Here is a 13,357-nt window from a genome sequence, read left to right as displayed (position 1 = left end):
AACATCTATGTGTTTGGTACGTGCATTAAACATGGCATTCTTAGCTAGACATACTGCACTCTGGCTATCACAACCAAGCACTGGAGTACGTGAAGAAAGACCAAAATCTTTGACTAGATGGCCAAGCCAAATAGCTTCCTTAGAAGCTTCAGTGGCTGAAATATATTCAGCTTCTGTAGTGTACTCATTGCCACAATTTTCTGCAATCTTGAAGAGATAGCCCCACCAGCCAAAGTAAAAACATATCCACGGGTAGATTTTCTAGTGTCAAGATCTTCTGCCATGTCTGAATCACAAAATCCCTGCAACTCTAGTGTACCCTTTCCATAGCATATACACTTTTCTTGTGTACCTTTCAAGTATCTGAAGATACATTTCCCTGCTTCCCAATGTGGCTTGCCAAGGTTAGACATAAATCTACTAACAACTCCCACTGTATGAGCAATGTCAAGGCGAGTTGCAACCATGGCATACATCAAATATCCACAAGCTAATGCATAAGGTATGCCCTTCATGGCACTAGTAGTTGCATTATCCTTAGGGTAATTAGATTTGCTAAGCTTTGTATGTGGCGGTACAGGCGCACCAAGAGGCTTAGTATCAGCCATATTAAACCTGTCAAGTACTTTACTAATGTACTTGTCCTATGAGAGAAACAACAAATGCTGCCCTCTGTCTCTTTTAATGCGCATGCCCAAAATGTGTTCAGCTGCCCCCAAATCTTTCACGGAGAAGGCTGAACTCAACTGCCTTTTAAGAGCATTCAAAGTACTCTTATGCTGTCCTGCAATCAGCATGTCATCCACATATAATGCTCATGCCCAAAATGTGTTCAGCTGCCCCCAAATCTTTCATGGAGAAGGCTGAACTCAGCTGCCTTTTAAGAGCGTTCAAAGTACTCTTATGCTGTCCTACAATCAGCATATCATCCACATATAAAACCAGCACAATAAGGCTTCCATCATCAACCTTTTTAGTGCATAAGCAGTGATCTGCATGACTGTGTTTAAATTCATGGCTGAGCATAAAGGTATCAAATTTTTTGTACCATTGTCTAGGGGCTTGTTTCAGCCCATATAAGCTATGTTTCAGCTTACAAACCAAATGCTCTTTTCCTGGAATAGCAAATCCTTCTGGCTTCATTTACAACTCTTTATTCAAGTCACCATGAAAAAAAGCAGTCTTCACATACTTTTGATCCAACTCTAAATCCAAGGATGCAGTGAGAGCAAACAAAACACGAAGCGTAGTCATCTTCACCACTGGTGAAAAGACCTCCTGAAAGTCTATGCCTTCCTCTGTGTATAGCCCTTAGCAACCAGCCATGCCTTATACTTGGGCTTCCCATCAATACATTTCACTTCGTAAACCCATTTATTAGGAATAGCTTTTCTATCCTTGGATAAAGGTACAAGCTCCCATGTGTTATTTGCGTATAGAGACTTCATCTCCTCTTGCATAGCAAGCTCCCACTTTCTCTTGTTTTCACATGACTGTGCCTCTTTAAATGTCAAAGGCTCACCCTCATTAGTCAACAAAATGCAATCCAAAGATGGATGAAACCTCTATGGCTGCCTTCTGACACGTGCAGACCTTCTTACCCAATGATCCGTATTATCAGGCAATGGACCTACATCTTGAGGAATGTGCACACCATCACCAGGTGGCTGATTTTCAGCATTTTCTTGCTGTTGTAATATGTTTTCAGCATGTTCTTTTATTTTTTTTTTGTCCTATTTCATCCTGTGCATCTATTTGTTGTCCATGATCTTCTGGCTGCTGTAGCACAATAGGTTGCTGCTCATTTTCAACATCAAAAGGGACAAAACTTTCAGCTAATGCCTGTTGAATGGTTGGTTGGTTGTTCATGCTGAAATTTGACCTTCTTTTTGTCAAGATCACCATGTGTAGCATCAAGCTATCCAACTGATAGTAGACTTTTCTCCTTATGCTAGGTACAAATCTGACATCTTGCAAAATCAGCTCTTTGCCATTTTCAAGAACCAAGTAAATGGTGCCAACACCCTCTATCTCACATGCATAGTTATTACCCAAGTAAACTTTGCCTAGGCAACTTGTAGTGTATTCAGAAAATGACTCCAAAGAGGGGGTAACATGAAAAGTGGCACCATTGTCCACTATCCATGATTGTGATAGCCCATCATGGGCTGAAAGTAAGGCATCAATTACCTCATTCTTGGTGATGTGCATATCACCTGTTGCTGCCATAATATCTGCATCATTACATGAGGCTACAACAAGTATCTCTTCAGTGTCGGAAAGCTCTTCAATAACCACACTAGATGCAACATTTGCCTTTGCAACTTCTTTTGAGGAAGAGCTGTCATTATCTTTCTTATCATCCTTCTTTTTCTTACCCTATTGTTTGTTTCTTTCTTGCTCTTTCTTAAAGAACCGGCAATCGGACTTTTTATGCGCTTTACACGATAAGCTGAGCCATTGCTTTCACCACTAGACTTTCTTCTGATTTCTTCATTAAGGATTGAACCTCTAACACCATCAAAAGTCGAAGTGGGGGTTGTTGCTAAGTGACACAACCAAGGATTCCCCGTTGTCAAGCAAAGTCATCAATAAGAAAATAGCTTTCAATTTATCATTGAAAGCCGCCAAACCAGAGTTCTACAATTGACTCAAAACCCCTGTGAAAGCACTCAAATGCTCAGATGCTCGCTTAGACTCATCCAACTCTATATTCACAAGTTTAGGCATAAGATGCACTTGATTCACAGGAGTTGTATTTTCATAAGTGTCCTTGAGCTTTTTCTATATAGCATAACTTGTATCAAGACGCTTGATGTCTGTAAGTACATCATCAGACATTGCCATCTTAATGTATGCAATGGCCTTCTTATTAAGTCTAGCCCAATCCACATCTATCATAGCTGCAGGCTTAGTCTCCAAGTGAGCATCTTCACAATCCTTGAGAAACAAAATGCCTTGCATCCTATCCTTCCACAAGTCAAAGCTAGTGCCATCAAACCTCTTGATTTCAAAGAGGGATTTAGTGTCATTGCTGCTAGAAGCATTTGCAGCCATTTTTCAGCAATACACCAGAAATTCAATGCTGCAATTTATGATAGCAAAAATGAGCTGAATATTCAGCTGATGTCAGCCCAATTTTTCAGCAAATAATGGCAAGATTCAAACCAAATACATGTACAGTAGTAGAATGAATAACTTTCAGCTGTATGACTGCAATTTCAGCATACATTAAATGCATATATCACTGCCAGGTAACTCCCACTTTAGCAATATCACCAAAAATGCATCTGCAACAGTCCCAGATCTGCAAATGATCACTAAGACTAATGCAACATGAATAATCAGCAATACATCAACTCAATGGGAGCTGTCCAACATGTGTACTGCATACATATGTGCTTGTATCAACTTCTGATACACAAAACACCAAGAAATCTCTGCAATTTCTCCAAAATCACGCAAGCGGGAGATAAAAATGCTCAAATCACTCTGCATATAACAACAAGATTGCTTCAGCAATATTCCCAAAGTGCATTTCACGCGTCAACTTTGCCAAAATCCACAGATTTCAGCAAAAGCCCCAAAATTTCACTATCAAATCTGTCCTAATTGCATTGATACATGTTCCTGAGAGCATAAAACGTGTATATTTGGCAAAGTTTCACAAAATTTTGCAAAAGCCCCAACATTTCCGGGTCCAAGTGTGCACGAATGTCAGCCAATCTGACTCAGCTAAACAAAATTTCACCAATACAGCAAAAGCCCCAAATATAATGGGTCCAATGTTGAGAAACTTCACTCAAATGAGTAAATTTTCAATAAATTTGGCGAAATCCCCAATTCAAACGTGCACAATGTCTGCAATTTTTTACGCGAATGCCTCAATTTTGCATGAACAGCACTCAATCTAAAAAGCCCCAAATTTATGGGCATAAATATGTAAAAATCTAAACTATGTACTTGCACGCACGAATCCTTGTTAGAGCAAGAGGATAAGTGAGAATAAAGAATTTTTTTTTTTTTTTTAAATGGGGGATCTTGACCCGCCGTCACAACCTGTCGCACGCCCATCCTTCGGCCCCGTCACGCAAGTCACACCCGTCTACCGGGCCATCACGCAAGTCATGCCACGACTCCTGTAAAAGAGGGATTTAATAACGAGGAAATACTAGCTACACTGGCTGGTATATAAGATGAGAGAGACTTAATTTTTCATTATCAAATAATTATACAAGTCTTCTTTCTCCTTCACCTTGCTCTCCAAGCTTCCATGTCTTCCCTCCCTCTCTCCTAGTTTTTCTCTCTCCATTTCTAGCATTTCTCTCTCCTCGTAACTGTCTTTCTCTCTCTTCTACTCTTCTTCTTCTTCTTCTCTGCAGTCTTCTCTCTCTTCTTTCTCTCTCCCAGTCCCTCTCCTTGACAATTGGTATCAGAGCCTAGGTTCTTGGTCCTAGTTAGTTCCTCATTTTACCCATTTACAACTTTCTAGTCACATGGAATTTTGAGTCACAGGTACACAGGTCTTCTTTCTCCTTCACCTTCCTCTCCAAGCTTCCATGTCTTCCCTCCCTCTCTCTGGTCTTTCTCTCTCCATTTCTAGCCTTTCTCTCTCCTTGTAACTGTCTTTCTCTCTCTTCTGCTCTTTTTCTTCTTCTTCTCTGCAGTCTTCTCTCTCTTCTTTCTCTATCCCGGTCCCTCTCCTTGACAATTGATATCAGAGCCTAGGTTCTTGGTCCCAGTTAGTCCCTCATTTTACCCAGTTACAACTTTCTAGTCACATGGAATTTTGAGTCACAGGTACACAGGTACAGGGAGCAATACGGGAGTTCCCAAAGATTTCTAGACCACAAGGACTGCAAGCAGGAGCATTAATAGCGGCTTGGACCAAGTTTGGAGGAAAGAAGACCGACTTTGGCAGCTCGTGAGTCATTTTTGACTCATTTTGAAGGTAAACTCTTAGTAACCGTGGTCACAGGAATTAGAAGAAAGTCTAGTTGGGGTTACTTTTTACGGAGGGTTTTCTCTCTTCTTATTTCTCAAGCTTCCATGAAATCAGGCCCAAATCTTGCTCCCCTCTCTTCCATGAAGTGTCATCCCTCTTCCTTTTATTTCTGGAGCTCAAGAGCAACAAACCAAGCAGTGGTTAGGCTGTGGTGACCATCTCCAACCCTCCAGGAGCAACCCCGTAAAATCCAGCACAAAACGCGGACTGCTTCCCAGCCAAATTGACAGCACCCCAATTCTCCTCCCTTTCCTGGCTCTCACTCCCAGCTTATTGCAGGTTCCCTGGGCAAGATTGAAGCCTCCCTTCTCACCTTCTTGGACTTCTCTTCCACCTCAGAAACCCTGATCATGTGAAGTCCATGGCAGCCATGAAAGCTTGGCATCAGGCTCAAAAATCTTGAAGATTTTGGTCTCTTGTTGATCCTCGAAGTTTCCTCTTCAAGCCTAGCTCAAGATTTGGCCATCAAGAAGCATAGGAAAAAGATTAGAAGCAAGATTTGAAGACATGCACTTGTGGGCAGCCATGGCTATGAAAGTAGAGCTTCAATTTCAGCAAGAGCTCTTCATGGGAAGATCCTAAGCCATCCTATCTCCAAGCTACAGCCACATTGGAGCTCATTCTCAAGATTTGAAGGCTTCTTGGAAGCAAGAAGGCATTATGGAGTGCCCATTTGGAAGGAATCCTTCTCTTGATCAGTCTATGCAAGCAATGCCCTTCCCCCATGGAAGAATCCTTCTTCCCCAAGCTTAAATTCGTCCTTTCTTGACGGAGCACAACCATTTTGGAGCTATGGAGCATGCGGGATCAAATTGGAGCTCTCATGAAGGACTGAAGTGGCATTAGTGGCTGCCTTCTTTATCAAACAACACAAGGTAACCGATTATTAGCTCTCATTTTCTCCCATTAAACCTCTTGTTGAATCCTATCCACTTGTTTGAGAGGATGCATGAGTCCAAGTAGGTAATAGGAGTCCCAAACATTGTATGCATGCTGAATATTAATCTCAGTCATTGGAATGGATTTTATTCATGCTGAAGCTTCATTGAGATTATATTTTCGCTTACCCCTAACCCGTTTGGCTTCTTGTGAATGGGCTGAGCCAAGAATTGATTAAGAAATCCATTGTATAAGGGTGAGTAGGCAGTGAGTCACTGCTGGTAAGCTCTCTATCCCTATTCCCAATTCCAATTCCATACATTTCATGAAAAGCCCAAAATTTCCATTCCTAAAATGCATCTCATGCTGGGTGTTTAATTAATAAATGTCTACCATGTATATTTCGGGTGAGGAAAAGCCCGATGCCAAGCGAGGTGGCAAGACAAAAGAGGGGTGACCCCCCCTTGCCATCAAAGTCCCTAAAGGGGTGCACAGCCCGCAAGGGGGGAACTTTGCCCACCTCCCGGTGATCCGGAGCCCAAAACTCGTTTGCAAGTCCAGATACTTCTTGGGAAATTAAGAAATTGACTTGGCATAATAGAATTTTGATGACTATGGCATGACACACTCTTGTGTACATGGGATGTATGGATGTACCTCAGCAAATGTATCTTTAGATACACATGCAACTATGTATGCAGTGATGTTGGGAATGCCCATTCTTCCCAAAATACCTTGGGTACTTGCATAGGCTGCATTTACGGATGGGATGGTCACTCTTTCAGCCTGCATGCTTGGTCTATCCTCTTTTTTCTTGCCTTTCATTTGGGAAACCATCCACATTGAGAACTTGGCTGCAAGTGCTTCCATGGTAGAGGTCATTTGGTGCATCTCCGTCACTATTTGAGCTTGATCTTCCATTACTTCCCTATGCCTCTCCACATGTCTAGTCCCATGTGAACTGAGGGTATGATTGAGTGCACTAAAACTTCCCATGGAGTGAGAGAGGTCTTCCTCTTCAACCTCAAAGTTGGTGTCATCCCTCGCGCTGCGCGCATCTCTTATCTGTTTTGCTGAACATCTTCATTTGCTTTGTTTTTCCCCCTGTTACCTGCCATGTCTAGATGCAGTCCCGTGAGACCACCTGTCACTGTTTTGGCTATAACTAGAGCTAGACAACTTCGATTGACTTACTTTTTTGTTCAAAAAGGAGGCAGCGATGCTCTCTTCGAGATGAGCATAGGCACGTGTTCCCAGGTTTTATACAGAAATTTCTGTAATCAGAAATGTGGGACTGTTCTGTGCAGTCCAACACCCTGTCCACACCTAGGAAAGGCCTGTTTTGGACTGTAGGTATTTGGTATGCTCCAAGTGGGTATCCAAAACTGAGCGGGGATGATGGTGCATGACTACACAAACCGATTCCTCAATCTCACAATGTATGTTGAGTCCATTAGTGACGATGCAAAGCTTCACAAGTACATTTATGGTTTGGTTCCCCAACTCTCGGCTAATGTTTCAGCCCAAAGCCCATTAGATTTGTTCAAAGCTATTGAGTTGGCTGAGAGGTACTCTCGTAAGTACTGCCGAGACGCTTCATTTCAGCATGGACAGCAAAGAGGGGCGTCTCAGCCCACTGTTTGGGCAGCAAAGAGGACCTATGCAATCACATTTTGGGCAGCAAAGAAGTGCTATAAGACCCGGGCAATTTGGGACAGCACCCCGAAGATCCCCACATACCCCACCTTTAATGCCTCTAGGAAAAACAATAATTTCAGGACTGCAAACCAAGGAAGAGCTGAAAATAGACAAGGGGACAGCAAGGGTAAAAATGCTTCAGCTTTTGGCGGTCAACGCTCTATCCCAATGGACCTCTACAAAGAGAGGAAAGAAAAAGAACTTTGCTTTAAATGCGGGGAAAAGTATACAGCCGAGCATGCATCTAAATGTGCTTATAGGAATGCAAAAGCAAGGATACATAGCATGTTAGTCTTTGATGAATCTGATGAGGATCATGAGGATGCAAGTGCCTTTGCAATCACGGCCGAAAATGATGAGGTTGAAGAGAAATGTGAGCAAGAAGAATTCTTTGACCCAGCTGACACCTTCCCATTTGACCCCGGCGGTCATGTAGATGTAAATATGGGTGATAAGAATGGTTCACATGCTGCTGCCACTGTTTGTACTATCTCCCTGGATGCTTGGACAGGATCTAAGAGCCCCAACACTCTTCGTCTTCAAGGCAAGATTCACGGGGAATATGTATTTGTCTTGGTAGTAGTGGTAGCATACACAGTTTCATAAATAGAGCAATCATGGACAGGTTGAAATGTTGTCTTTGATTTACAGCAACCAATGAGGGTGCAAGTGGCCAATGAGAGTGAGGAAATTAGTACTCATGTATGCCCAGCTATACATATTAAGCTTGCTGAAAATTATGAGCAAAAAGTGGACTTGATTGCACTCAATATGGGGCCGATAGACATTGTGTTGGGCTGCGATTGGCTGAAAACTTTGGGCACCATTTCCATGGATTTTTCATTGCTGTACGTGCAGTTTTTCAAGGCTGGACAGCTTGTTCACTTGCAGGGAATTAAAAACAGCAGTGAATTTCAACTTAATACAGCCAAACAGCTCAAGAAAGAGTTCAAGAAATGCTCCCAAATTTTTGTGCTGCAATTAAACAAGGAAAATGCAGATCAGTCCCGAAAAATACATGATAATTCAGCCCTTAAGGCTCTACTTGCGGAGTATGGTGACTTGTTTCAGTTACCTATAGCATTACCTCCCAAGAGAGTGGTTGATCATCCCATTTATTTGGAGCCCCATTCCAAGCCGGTCAATAAACCCCCTTACAGGTTGTCCAAATGTGAAAGAGAAGAAGTGGCCAAGCAAGTCAAAGAATTAGTAGATATGGGATTCATTGAGCCTAGCTCATCCCCTTTTGCATCACCGGTTTTGCTGGTCAAAAAGAAATATGGCACTTTCAGGATGTGCATTGATTACAGAGATCTAAATAAGATCACTATCAAGAATAGATACCTATTCCTAGGGTGGACGACCTGTTAGATGAGTTGAAGGGGGCTAAGTATTTCACAAAGATTGATTTGAGATCCGGCTACCATCAGATACGCATGCGTGAAGGGGATGAGATAAAGACTGCATTCAAGACTGATCGTGGGCTCTATCACTTCTTAGTCATGCCCTTTGGCTTGACTAATGCACCAGCCACGTTTCAGAGCCTCATGAACAAAATACTTCAACCTTACTTATTCAAATTTGTATTGGTATTTTTCGATGACATCCTCATTTATAGTCGCTCAAAGGAAGCTCACCTTAGGCACATGAGACAGATATTTAATATACTTAGACAGCATAGACTCTTTGCTAAGGAAACAAAGTGTTCGTTCATGCAGACTGAGGTTGAGTACTTGGGACACATTGTCAGTGAGGCAGACATTAAAGCTAACCCAAAGAAAGTGCAATGTGTCAGAGATTAGCCCACACCTGCAAATACTACCTTTTTGCGAGGATTCTTAGATCTCTCCTCATTTTACTACAGATTCATTCAGCACTATGCCACTATTGCAGTCCCTCTCATTGATAGGCTGAAGAAAGAAGCATTTTTCTGGGATGCATTGGCAGATAGAAGCTTTAATCAGCTGAAAGATTTGCTTACTTCAGCCCCTATCTTGGTATGCCCTGATTTTTCTAGGGAATTCACCATTCAGTGTGATGCCAGTGGAAGAGGAATTGGTGCAGTCTTGCTGCAAGAACATGGGGTCGTAGCTTTTGAGAGCCGAAAGCTAGCTGAAAATGAGAGGGTTATGAATGTCTATGATCAGGAAATGTTGGCCATCCTTCATGCCATCAAGAAATGGTATCATTATTTGTATGGCAGCTGGTTTAGAGTAAAAAGCGACCATAGAGTACTCAAGCACTTTTTGTCTCAGTCAAATCTCACTCCGAAGCAGAGGAGATGGGTAGCCACCTTACAGAACTACGACTTTGACATCACCCACACTCCTGGGAAAGACAATGTAGTGGTTGATTCCCTGTCTAGGATGTGGGTATGTAAAGTCTATGCTATCATGGAGTTACACAGTGATTGGATACATGAGCTTCAGGAGGCTTACCTGTTAGACGCTGATTTTAGCAATGTATTTCAGAAATTACAACAAGGACAATGTGTGGAAAACTCTTCGTATCAGCTGAAAAATGGGCTTTTATGGTAAAATGGCTGAATTGCTATCCCTCATACCTTCCCATTCAAGCAGAAAATCATGCAAGAGATGCATTCAGTCCCTATAGCTGGTCATTTGGGAGTCTTTAAGACCTATGACAAAATTGCTTAAAGCTTTTACTGGAAGGGCCTTTGGAGAGATGTGAAAGACTTTGTCTTGGGCTGCGTGCCTTGTCAGCAAAACAAGGACAACACCTTAAAACCAGCTGGTTTACTTCAGCCATTGCCTATGCCTGAAGGCAAGTGGACATACATCACTATGGACTTCATTACAGGCCTACCGGTGACCAAGAAAGGTTCGGACAGCATCTATGTAATTGTGGACAGACTCACAAAGGCAGCCCATTTCATTCCCACAAAGACTCAATACAATGCTTCTCAAGTAGCCAGCCAATTCATGGAATATGTTTTCAAATTACATGGCTTACCACAGATCATTGTGCATGACCGAGATGCTAAGTTTATGAGTAACTTTTAGCAGGCAGTTTTCAGCTCCATAGGCACTCAGTTAGCCCCTTGCACTGCTTACCATCCATAGACAGATGGTCAGACAGAAATGATTAACAAATGGCTGGAAACTTACTTGAGGCATTTCTGTCATGATGTGCAGCATGCTTGGGACTCATGGTTGCATTTGGCTGACTTTGCCTATAATAACTCTACACATGCTAGCATTGGAGTTTCACCTTTCGAGGCCTTGTATGGCTACAAGGAGCCCCTTACTGTGGTTATCTTCAATGATAAAATAAATCCACAAAGCAAGGAAGAATTGGATAGAATGCAGGCCTTACTCCAACAGTGTAAAGCTAACTTGAAGAGAGCCCAAGATCAAATGAAGCTTTATGCTGATGACAAAAGATGGAATGTGGAGTTCCAAGAAGGGGATTTGGTGCTCTTGAAAGTGCCTAAGTCTAGATATGCCTCCCTTAAAGATGGGTCCAGCAATAAGTTGGCACACCAGTTCTATGGACCATACCAGATTATCAAGAGAGTGGGAGACTTGGCATATCGATTGGCATTACCCCCATCTACGAAGATCCATAATGTCTTCCATGTGAGTCAGTTGAAGCCCTTCATCGGCTCAGCAGTGGACTGTTGAGGAACTCGCACCGATAGATGAAGAAGGCATCATTCGATACATACCCGAAAAAGTCATAGGACAAAGGGAAAAGAGGCTTCGCTCCCGCTCGATCATGGAATATTTGATTAAATGGCAAGGTTTACCACTCGAGGAAGCTTCTTAGAGGCCAGCTTCAGTTTTGGAAGAGTTCCCATACCTTTTAGAACAGATTTGGCTGAAATCTAGCTAACTATGGCCCCGTTTTCCCCCAGACAGACTGCAGACAGCACTCTGTTTTAAAGCAGATTTTATTCTGCACTACAGACAGCAATGCACACCATACATGGGCTGAAAGTACTTCTCGAGAGCTCCGTAGGGTCCTGTAGTAAACAGCATGCTGTCCACTGTCTGCAGCCCGCATTTACTCCAGATATTTGGGTCAAAAACTCATGTTTATAACTCCCCAATAAGGCCCATGTATCGTACATACCCCATGGCCCATCATATACAATAATACCTCTTCATTCATCAGTATACCCTTGTAACAATGCCGCAGAGTAGTGCTTTGATCGGCCCCTCCCAGTGACCACACGTGCCCAAACCGTTTTTGAGGGCAAAAACCTTCGGGTGGGGATGGAATGTAAGAGAAGGGGATTTAATAACAGGGAAATACTAGCTACACTGGCTCGTATATAAGGTGAGAGAGACTTAATTTTTCATTATCAGATAATTATACAAGTCTTTTTTCTCCTTCACCTTGCTCTCCAAGCTTCCATGTCTTCCCTCGCTCTCTCCTAGTCTTTCTCTCTCCATTTCTAGTCTCTCTCTCTCCTCGTAACTATCTTTCTCTCTCTTCTGCTCTTCTTCTTCTTCTTCTCTACAGTCTTCTCTCTCCCAGTCCCTCTCCTTGACAACTCCATGCAACTGTCGCTTGCACGTTGGTTCCCCCCGCTGGACTCATCCCATCAGCTGATTTCACTAGCACTTGATTTCAATGTCAACCTACACAACTGGTCGCTTGCCTGACTGTCACGTGCGCCTACTGCTGGCACCTGCGCAGTTGCTCACTACTCATCTCCTAACTGCCGACGGTCACACACTCAACAGCTGCTAGTCACCCTGACTAGTGCTCGACTGACCTTCTGCCTTGAGCTGTTCGCGAACTGCCTTTGATCTCGGGAAGCATGCACTCTATGCTCTGATACCAGTTTGAAGGGGAGAGAGTGTGCAATGGAGTGCGAGATCGAGGCGTGAGTTGCAAGGCTAAGAGTTAGAGAGAGTTACCGCAAAGATAGATGTACCAGATCGTGATGATACACAAAGAATAAAAGAATGTATTTATATGTTAGGGTATGTTAAGGGTGTGTTCACACCCATAAGACTATTTACACAGAGACGAAGGAACTTTACACCCAACATAATGTGCACATACCAAGAGGATACACCAAAGATAGCATAATTTGAGGACATCATGAGATGCACTTTCATGTGGTGCATAATCTTGTGGAGGCTTGCAATGTGTTATTTCCCATCAACATCCTGAAGATGTCCATCATAAAAGGATTTGCTAAATATACCATAAATATGAGGGCATCATGAGGATTTCATTCGAAAGTACTTCTAGTCAAAAACTATAATGTACACAAGCAATTTAAAAAAAACACCTTTCCATGGCAAAGTACAACCCATGTATCAAGCCTGGACAACTCTAGATATTGAGATGCACTTTCTTAGGTTGTGGACTTACATGGCCATGGACAAGCTCCATGCCCACTCAATTAGCATCCCAAAAATCCAAGGTACCGCTTTACTTTAGGACCAAGTCCTAACTATAGGGATGGTATTAGACAATAGAACATGGACAAGCAATGTATCTAGAATACAAGCTACTATTTATACACAAGAAGTGTTGGGTATTTGACTCACGCCTTACTTACGCCTACGCTCATATGGGAGTGTCGGTGATCAATAGGACACTGGGGCACTTTTTACTCTCGGTAGGAGAGGTTTTTTCCCCCAGACTTATGGTCTTATTGTCGTATGTACTTATGTGCTTATGTTACACACATTTGGGCACTTAGTGTGTGTCGGGTGTGAACACCCCCTACAACCCTAAGGTTTAAGGGTTGTACTTTGTACTTTCAGGCTACACTCATTCAGTCTATTCTCT

This window comes from Lygodium microphyllum, chromosome 9 (assembly GCF_053477565.2).
Source record: "Lygodium microphyllum isolate KBCC chromosome 9, Lygodium_microphyllum_v1.1.10, whole genome shotgun sequence".
Lineage (NCBI taxonomy): Eukaryota > Viridiplantae > Streptophyta > Polypodiopsida > Schizaeales > Lygodiaceae > Lygodium > Lygodium microphyllum.
This window is presented reverse-complemented; position numbering follows the sequence as displayed.